This window comes from Oratosquilla oratoria, unplaced genomic scaffold, assembly GCF_046742065.1.
Source record: "Oratosquilla oratoria isolate Oo_2021 unplaced genomic scaffold, ASM4674206v1 SCAFFOLD133, whole genome shotgun sequence".
Lineage (NCBI taxonomy): Eukaryota > Metazoa > Arthropoda > Malacostraca > Stomatopoda > Squillidae > Oratosquilla > Oratosquilla oratoria.
In genome coordinates this window covers 37,501-47,500 of record NW_027467489.1, presented here as the reverse complement: position 1 = coordinate 47,500, position 10,000 = coordinate 37,501, and the positions used below count along the sequence as shown (strand labels likewise).

At 41.0% G+C, this 10,000-nt stretch overlaps 1 protein-coding gene across 1 annotated transcript in view; it reads left to right on the top strand.

The window, feature by feature from the left end:
• LOC143022658 (uncharacterized) overlaps positions 1–10,000 on the top strand; it is a 79,304-nt gene that overhangs the window by 68,184 nt on the left and 1,120 nt on the right. The gene's annotated exons all lie outside the window — the stretch shown is intronic.

Below are 10,000 nucleotides of genomic sequence, written 5' to 3'. Positions count from 1 at the left end.
TGTGTGTGTGTGTGTGTGTGTGTGTGTGTGTGTGATTCACCTAGGTCTTTGGATCACGTGTTGGACTTGTGACCGACAGCTATTTCACACCCAGAAGAGAGCTCAGAGCTCGTATGACCAATCTATGGTAATGCTATGACCTTACACGCACACACACACACACAACTCTCCGCCCACGAGAGTTGGAATAACAACCCGCAGCGAAGCAATACTGAATTTATTTCAGGCCTGGGCAGGATCCGAACCCGGACCGCCGTAGTGGCAGGCGAGAGCTCTAACCATTGCGCCACGAGGTGTGTTATCGGTGTGTGTGTGCGTGTGTATGCGTGTGTGTGTGTGTGTGTGTGTGTGTGTGTGTGTGTGTGTGTGTGCGTGCGCGCGCGCGCGCGCGTGTGTGTGTTTGTGTGTGTGTGTGTGTGTGTGTGTTCATGTGTGTGTAAAATAGTAATAATAATAATAGGTTTATTGAAATAGCAGTGATACACTGACAATAATACAAAAGAGTACTTTTATGAGTAATACGCCTAGTCTAAGTTTTACAGTGATACGTTGATAATAATGCAATACAGTAATCCTAAGAGTGATATGCCTAGTCTAAGTTTTATAATGAATTGTGTGTGCGTGTGTGTGTGTGTGTGTGTGTGTGTGTGTGTGTGTGTGTGTGTGTGTGTGTGTGTGCGCGCGCATGCGTGTGTGCGTATATGGCCACATGCGCGGATGTACATGTGAACACCAACATCCGTACACACTTGGGCGCACAGCGAGAAACTAAAACTTCCGGGCAAACCCGTAACATAGGAGAAAGAATCTGACCTTGTACCTTGGGGCGATAGGCCCAGATCTGTTGTTGAGATTGGAAGTAAAAGTTTTCCTTAGGAGGAGAGTTTTGCACCGATAAAAATTTCCTTCCAATTCTCCAAAGGGATATGCATTAGACACAGGGGCCAGGGGTCTTCTAATGCAAAGTCAAGGAGGAGAGTTTTGTACCGATGAAAAATCTCCTTCCATTTCTCCAGAGGGATATGCATTAGACACAGGAGCCAAGAGTCCTCTAATACAAAGTCAACGAGGATGCATGAGGTGGTGTTTGGATTGTTTAGATTAGTTTTCGATGCGAAGAAAACAGTGTACCACAGTGGCGCGTTGGTTCCGATCTCGGATCACATGAAGAATCGTCACCTCAGACTTGGACAGGGTGACAATTTGTATAGACACGGTAAAGGAAACATGGACTGGAGGTGAAGCTTTTATTCCTAACGTTTCGTCTATCGACTTTCTCAAAGGAATGAGCATACTTTACCGTGTCTATACAACTTGTTCACATTGATTTTCAGGGTGATAATTCTTCAAGTGGGCTATCCTAGGGTGACAATTCTTTATGTGGCCCATACTGGGTTTCCGATTCTTCGGTTGTATAAGATGATGGCAATGAACATAAGCCTCATTCAGCCTAACCTAACCTAACCTAACCTAACGTAACCTGATCTTTATTCCACTGGGGTGACAATTCTTCAAGTGGGCTATCCTAGGGTGACAATTCTTTATGTGGTCCATACTGGGTTTACGATTCTTCGGTTGTATAAAATGATGGCAATGAACATATCCCTCATTCAGCCTAACCTAACCTAACCTAACCTAACTTAACCTAACATAACATAATCTTTATTCCACTGTTGATATTCGGTGCACTGGGGTGACAATTCTTCAAGTGGGCTATCCTAGGGTGACAATTCTTTATGTGGCCCATACTAGGTTTACGATTTTTCGGTTGTATAAGATGATGGCAATGAACATATCCCTCATTCAGCCTAACCTAACCTAACCTAACCTAACTTAACCTAACCTAACCTAACTTAACCTGATATTTATTCCACTGTTGATATTCGGTGTACTGGAATGACAATTCTTCAAGTAGGATTTCATGCGGTGACGACTCTTCATGTGGGTGTTCTGGGGAGACAATTCTTCATTTGATCTCCGATCTCACATCACTTTGCATGATCCCTTTCTATAGTCTACCGACTACTGACGATTGCTGCTTGGCTTGGCCGACTAAGTGGCGTTCTTGTTAGACTTCAATGACATTTCGGACAAAAGGGACTAGAAGACCCTCGTTTTATTGGACGCCAACATATTCTCGACTTGGTTCTACAGCACATGATGGATTTCTTGTTCTCAGCAAAATCACGGTCATCCAGCATCAACTAATACTTCATTAATGATGTTTTGGCAGGCTGTGAAAATTTACAAAAAAATATTCTGATATAGAGATGATACCAACACAAGAAAACCCTGAATAGAGAGGTGTATGATTGTATGTGTAGGTGTGTAGATGTCCTCGTTCGCAGTCAGACGGCTATTGGCAAAAAATCCTGATTTCGATGAAAGTTCCGGTACAGTCACACTCTTATACCCACTGCGTTTCTACTGGATAGATAGCCGCAGTGAAATGACTTTTCTTTGAGTTGGTTTTATGGATATTTCATAAAAAAGGTGAGGACTTGATTATGAGCAAACATTGCCCTTACTTTGAGGCGGTACTGTTCTGGGATCATGTTCAGTCAGTCAGTCAGTCAGTCAGTCAGTCAGCCTCGTTTGTCACTTGGGAAAGACTAACGGACTCCATGAAATCTGATAAGGCTAAGGTTTAACCCATATCTAAGTAAATCTTTAGAGTTGTCTGGAGTAAGCTAATGCATGTATGACAATGTAAAATAACGTATTATGTGACTTAAGTATGGTGATGGTATTTTGTGCGAGGTGTCTTTGCGTATCCAATAAGGGATTGCGATTAAATATTTTTTATAGTTAGCCCAAAAGCTCAGAGTTTTCTTTCTGTGTTGAAGAAAACGTATCGCCAGAACAAAAGGGGACACTGGTCTTGGTTGGGTATCTTGATCGATAAATTAATCAAATCCAACTCCTTTCCAGCCAATAAGTGTCTTTCTAAGCCAAGTACAATTGTCAATAGTTAGAGAGAACAATATTTCAAGAGATGACCTTTCACACGTGGTCCTGAAAGACGGATGTCGGAGGTAGTATACCTCTACAACATTTATCTTCATAACTCATCAACATCATCATATCTATTTCTACGTGCAGCCCAAGAGGCTGTCACGCGGTTAAGGCACCCCGCGAAGATTTAAAAAAAAAAAAAAAAAAAAAAAAAGGACTTGAAAGGCCCCTGACGAATTTAATAGCTCCTCTGATGGAAGAAGTAAGAAATGGAGTGGAATGAAAATTCTATTTGATTAATCAGCACCTTCGATGAATATAATAGAGATGAAATGAATCAGAAAACATCAGGAACCACGATCGAATAAAGAAGATTAAAATGGCTTCATATTGGACTCCAGGGTGAGCGACAAAAGAAGAAATATAGGATTAAGAAAAGGAGAAAGAGAGAGAGAGAGAGAGGGAGGGAAGAAGAAGAAGAAGAAGAAGACGAAGATGATGATGACGATGATGGAAAGTGTGAAGGATAAGAAAATCAAAACGTCTGCCTTTATCATAACGGCCACTTCACTTATTTCATTCTGTCTAAGAACAGCCGAATTTTTATCCAAAGTTGTTGAGACTTGACCCTTGGAACCTCAAATCCGGCTGGAGACCACCCCCTCTTCGGAATAAACTCGCATATCCTTAACTAGAATAAAGACTGTCAAGTGTGTTCCCGTGGTGAAGGTGGTGAACCACGCCTCAGCCTCGTTGAGTCAGGTTGATGGAGCAGAATTGAAACTGATGGCAAAATGGTCCGAGTTGATGGCCCTTTCGAAAGGAAGTTGATAGGAATTGAAAGAATCCTGGAAATGACGTTCCAGAATGTGTGTGTGTGTGTGTGTGTGTGTGTGTGTGTGTGTGTGTGTGTGTATGTGTGTGCGTGTGCGTGCGTGTGTGTGTGTGTGTGTGTGCAGGTCGGCATATGACTGTCAATTCCCCTAACCGTCCGACCACACAATGGAAAGGTACCTTATTCAATAGCTGAGATAAATTCTTCACCTTCATTTGAATTTCATTTGGAGTTTGCGAGGTCCCCGGATCGATCCCAGCCACCAACGGCTAGTGATTTCCACCTGGCTTGGCTGTGTAAGTGTCTTATGGAAAAGTAGAGACACATCCAGCCTCAGGTGAGGGTCTCCCAGCGTGTGCGCTTCACCCTAATGAGATAATGGACGGCGCAGAAGACGCGAGTATGAAGTATAACTAGATTCTCTCCCCCCCCCCTCTCTCTCTCTCTCTCTCTCTCTCTCTCTCTCTCTCTCTCTCTCTCTCTCTCTCTCTCTCTCTCTCTCTCTCTCTCTCTCTCTCTCTCTCTCTCTCCCTCCCTCCCTCCCTCCCTCCCTCCCTCCCTCCCTCCCTCCCTCCCTCCCTCCCTCCCTCCCTCATTCGTTTAATTTTTTACTCCCATTCATCTTTGATGGTGACCTTGAATGGCTCTACACCGAAAGCCTTGCCCCCGAAACAAGTGCAGCATTGTTGACGGCCGACCCAGAGAGACTGTGGGCCCTTGGAAGAGGACAACAGGCTTGAGGCGGCGGCAGCGGCGGTGGCTGCGGCTGCGGTGGTGGTGGCTGCGGCGGCGGCGTTGGAGATTCAAGACAACACAATTTAAAGTCGATGGACTCACGCGGCTCCCTTTCCGGTGAGGGAGGAAGTAGAGAACCAAGGAAAAAGGAAAAAAGGAAGTAGATGGTTGTTTGGGTGGAAGTAGACTCAGGAAGGGGAAGAGTATATGGAAGTAGATGAGCAATAACTAAGGCTGGAATAAGTTACAAAGGAGTAAGTCTCATTCGATGTAAATTGAGGAAAATGAAGGCAGGTGGAAGTAGACTGTGAAAGAGGAAGGTAAGGTGGAAGTAGCTTTCAGCAAAGGAAGGTTTGAAAGTAGACGAACACCAGAAATATTTTCGCTCAGTGAGAGCGGGTGGAAGTTCATTTCCATATAAAAAGGCTGGTTGTATAATTAAGTATACATATACATTAGGGATATGACTTTTTAACTTTTTGTCAAATTTTTAATTTTCCTGATGTTGCATTTGATGAATATTTGAATCCATGTTAGTTTATTTTTTATATTCATTTTGGTCATGTAAAAGCCTCCCTCACCCAAAATCATTTCATTGCTGCTGTACACAGGAAGCGAGGGCCTGAGGGGGTGTCAGCAGCAATATCGGTGACAGCTGTCTCAAGTCGATTTTGCTGTTTTGAGTGTGTGCTATGTAAGCGAGTAGACCCAATAATGAAGATATCTCAAGATTTGCTGAAGGTTTAGGAGAAACTTAGTTTCCTTTTTCTTTCTATGCAGTAAGTTTCAGCAAAGCTTACACAGGATAGTGAAGACAAAGAGTCTTACAGAAAATAGAATCAGGAGGCAGAGTGGGATACACGACAAAGAAACTGGCTCCTATGTCAACGATCCACCCTTTAAAACGGCCAAGATATTCATCAGAGCCGTCAACAACTCAAATGCAAAACTTGAGTAGTATTAGTGAAGAAGAAAATAACAATACTGGTTCTGATGTTGCAGAAGAGTTTCCTCTCATGTAACAAAACTATCATGCAACAAAATCTACTGCCAAGCTGGTATCAAGGGTCCTTGTCAACAAGGAAAGCATCAAATCTTCTTCAAAACTTGACTGAAGAAGGGATAGATATCCCCGCATGACAAACGGGAATTTGGCGTCGAGTGATCAAGGATGCAGAAAGGGTCAAGAGCCAGCTGAAAAGAAATATTGGTGAAGAAGAATTTTGCTTGCATTTTGATGGGAAGAGAATTGACAAAGAATATCAGGTGGTCTGTGTGAAAAAAAATTGCAAGAACTTGGCATTTTGGCTTGTAGAAGCGGATCAGCTGAGGACATCTTTATCCCACTGCAATCCCTGCTAAATGAATACAATGCGTGGAAGAATGTCAAAAAGATTATTTCCGACACCACAACAGTCAATACAGGCCACCAAAGTGCCGTTCTTGTTAGACTTCAATAACATTTCGGACAAAAGGGACTAGAAGACCCTCATTTTATTGGACGCCAACATATTCTCGACTTGGTTCTACAGCACATGATGGATTATTGTTCTCAGCAAAATCACGGTCATCCAGCATCAACTAATACTTCATTAATGATGTTTTGGCAGGCTGTGAAAATTAAAAAAAAAAAACATTCTGGTATAGAAATGATACCAACACAAGAAAACCCTGAATAGAGAGATGACTTCAGGTTTCTTTTTGAACTCTATGAAACATATTAGTATTACCACAGGGAGAGAAAATGACCTCATATAAAATGGCGGAAGCTACCCTCCCTTCATAGTACCAGATGGAATTCACTGGCAATCTATAGATTTTTTTTCCATTCCGACTTGTGACTTCCTCGCAGCTACATGGGCAAAGGCATGGTCCTCAAATCAACAGTATTTAGAAGATACATACAATGAGCTGCATACTGCTATCTCTAAATTGAAGTTTCATAAGTCTTGAAAATGTTTTTCCACCCACTGGATAAAGGAACGGTTAGTGCTTGATGTGCCTCGCACTTGCAAAACTGACAAATATCTCAACAGCAAGTTCATAAGGCGTAATTAACAAACTTAAAAGTTTACTGTACGTTACATTAATTTGCAAATAAATGATTTTGTAAACGGCAGCATTTTTCTTTTTTATACTTCAGCCTAATAGGAAATCCCTCCAGGTGCAGGATTTTTTTTTTCAAAATATGACAAGAAAATGGCGTTTTTGTGAGTTTTAGGCAAACGTTCATCGTTTGCCTCTACAGGTATCTAAATCTGAAAAGTCATATCCCTAATATACATACTTGTATACATACATACATACATATATATATGCATATATATATATATGCATATATATATATATATATATATATATATATATATATATATATATATATACACACATATATTTATTTATTCAATAAAACAAAAAGTCTGATTTCAGTCGGGGTAATATCTGCAGAGGAACACCCAGGACTGAAAGGGCATGTAAATATTCCAGTGACGGAAAATTAATCAAGCCTATCAGTGTTTCTTCTGGCTTACGTCCTGCGATTATGCTCAACGCAGAGAAAGAAAAAATCGGTGTAGCTTCGAATAATGTCAGAAATCTTGATTAGTTCTCCAAATTAAAGCAAATTGCTCCATTTGAGTATCTTATTCTGTCTAAGCCCAAGCGTAAACTGAGACGCAGGGAACACAGGCGACGCAGGGAACACAGTCGACGCAGCACAGATTAAAGGCAGACTTCCTGTTGCTAAACTGAAGTACAGTTTAAACTTCTTTCGCTTGAAATACTTCTGGATGTAATAACTCAGCATTTCAAGTGATGGAGAAGTTCTAAACGTACTTTAGCTCAGCAACAGGAAGTCTGCCTTTGCACTGTGCTGCGTCACCTATGTCCCCTGTGTCACAATGTGCGCTCAGGTTTAGCGCTGTGGGCAAACCGGATTCAGTTCTCGGACCTGCGTTAAGTTAAGCGTACCGAGTTGAGTTGTTGATGTCACACGCAAACGAATAGAATAAACTGGCATAGGTAGAGGACAAAGACAAGTTCCTCAGGGTACGGAAAGTGTTAAGGAAATTTCAAATGATTAGAGACCAGCGTACATTGACATTTTCACTTGAGTATCAGATATTCCTTCTTTTATCTTATTTGCTCTAATCTTCCCGGTGTTCTTGTTATAATGATAGTAAAGATATTTCCTGATATTGATAATTATGATAATGACGATGAATTCAGAAATCATTAAGAATCAAAATGCAACATTAATAGTTCATTATATGAACATTACCTCGATCCAATTAAGAAAAATATTACATTATATCAGATGAGATAAGGGAAGGCTTTGACTGACCATCCTTGACATAATCTCGATTTAGATGAAGATCGCAAATATCATCACTCGAAATGTTTTTTTCTTATTTGTTTTATCTATTTATTCATTCATATATTTAATTATTTGTTTATTTTGCCATTCCACTGTGGACATAGCCCCAACCCTGCCAGCAAAACGAATGAAATAATCTGGCGACAAGTTAGAATAAATACCAATGTAGGCTACTGTAGTTGCACCCAGTGAGAGGCTAACCGCCCTAGATGAGGTTAGGTCACTTGTGTGGCTGAAAGGTAATTGAATCATATCCCCGTTACCATTGTTAACAACCCCTACCCCGTCCACACTGACTAGCTGTCTCGCGGGGGGCCGGAAGGAGCTACCTAAGAGGCAGAGGACAAACCACCAGGAATGATGTAGGAAGGCATAGAAAACGGAAGAGCTGAGGACGTGTTTAGTACATGAACGTAGAAACTGAGGAGAGGGAGTATTGCTAAGAGTGAACGGTTGGATGGGGTTTAGGTCGGAGGGCAGAATATGTTTATTTAGAGCAGCGTTTCTCAACCTGGGTTACGCAAAAAGTTATTGTAATTAAATAATATAGACATCGTCCTATCTAACCTATTATTACGATAAAAATGAGAAAGATATGGTATATGTTTTTTTTTTTTTTTTTGCGCATGGGTTCCTTGAGACATGTAATTCATTTTAAAGGTTACATAAGGGTAAAAACGTTGGGAAACGCTGATCTAAAATCACGGTCAAATCAAGAACGTTTTCTTCAGTGGGAAGGGGGTACAAAAAAAAAACAGTAAAAATTGAAACTGTCTTGGCTTTCGTGGCCTTATTGCTATTTGGTCGTGCAGTAGTATCAGGTGTGTTTGTGTGTGTGTGTGTGTGTGTGTGTGTGTGTGTGTGTGTGTGTGTGTGTGTGTGTGTGTGTGTGTGTGTGTGTGTGTATTTACCTAGTATTTTACGGGAAGGGGAGCTATGCTCGTGGTGTCCCGTCTTCATATCTCATTTTATCTAAACTATTTTTAAATTCATGTATTGTTTTTTCACACACCACTTTCTCATCTAACTTGTTCCAACTGTCTATTACTCTGTGAGGAAAGCTGTTCTTTTTCAGATCTCTTCTATAGCTGTCTTTCTTGATTTTCTTTCCGTGTCCTCTTGTATTTCTATCATCCCATTTTATCAGATTCTCTCTATCAATAATTTCTATGATAGAGAGATGTGTGTGTGTGTGTGTGTGTGTGTGTGTGTGTGTGTGTGCGTGCGTGCATGCGTGCTTTCTTCCTTCCCAACACTCCGTTTCTGACTCGCTCCCTCTCTCTTCCCGTCCCCTCTCTCAAATCCTCCCTCTCTTCCTTCCTCCTTCCCACCCTCCCCCAGTCCCTCAGCAATTGTCCTTTGTTGTGCTTCTTCATCCCACATTTTTCAATCTCTTTATGTTGTTCTTTTTCCTCAGTTTAATTGCTTATTCAACTTTTTTACAATCAAAACCAATTTCTTAAGATTTAAATTACTTTTTTTTCTGTCGCTTTCGTTTGTAAATAGGTTGACTGTAACCTCCCTTTTTATTACTGACTGACATTTAATTTAGAAATGGGGTCATGCCTGTATGTTTTACCCATCCTCGGAGGAAAACTCTTGCCTGGCCAATAGGTCACCGGACGACAGTGCAAAACCAGTTCCACAGATGGACACTTGACCTACAAAGAATTACAAAGGATTACAAAGGCGGAGCATACCGACAGGAGACCTATTGGTCCATATCGAGGTCGGATGCGAAAAAAATCACAATAATGATAAACAAATAAATGAACAAATAAAAACTACAATAATATAAATAATGAATAAAATACATAAATGTTCAGAAGCTTTGAGACACCACTTTAATTCTGACTGAGCACACATGATTGTTACCCATTAATCAATGCCTTCTTGTAAACAGTGCTTATAGCATAAAACCGTGGAGATCTGTTTCATACGAAAACGTATAGTGTAACTGGTAGTGAACGTCATATTTCTTAACTGAGAGCCTAAATTTTTTCAAGAATTCGAAACGCTTCTGTGGATAAACAAGAAAACACAAAAGTGTACAGAGTTCTTACATGGTATCCGTCCCTACGCAGCAATCAAACGCCAAA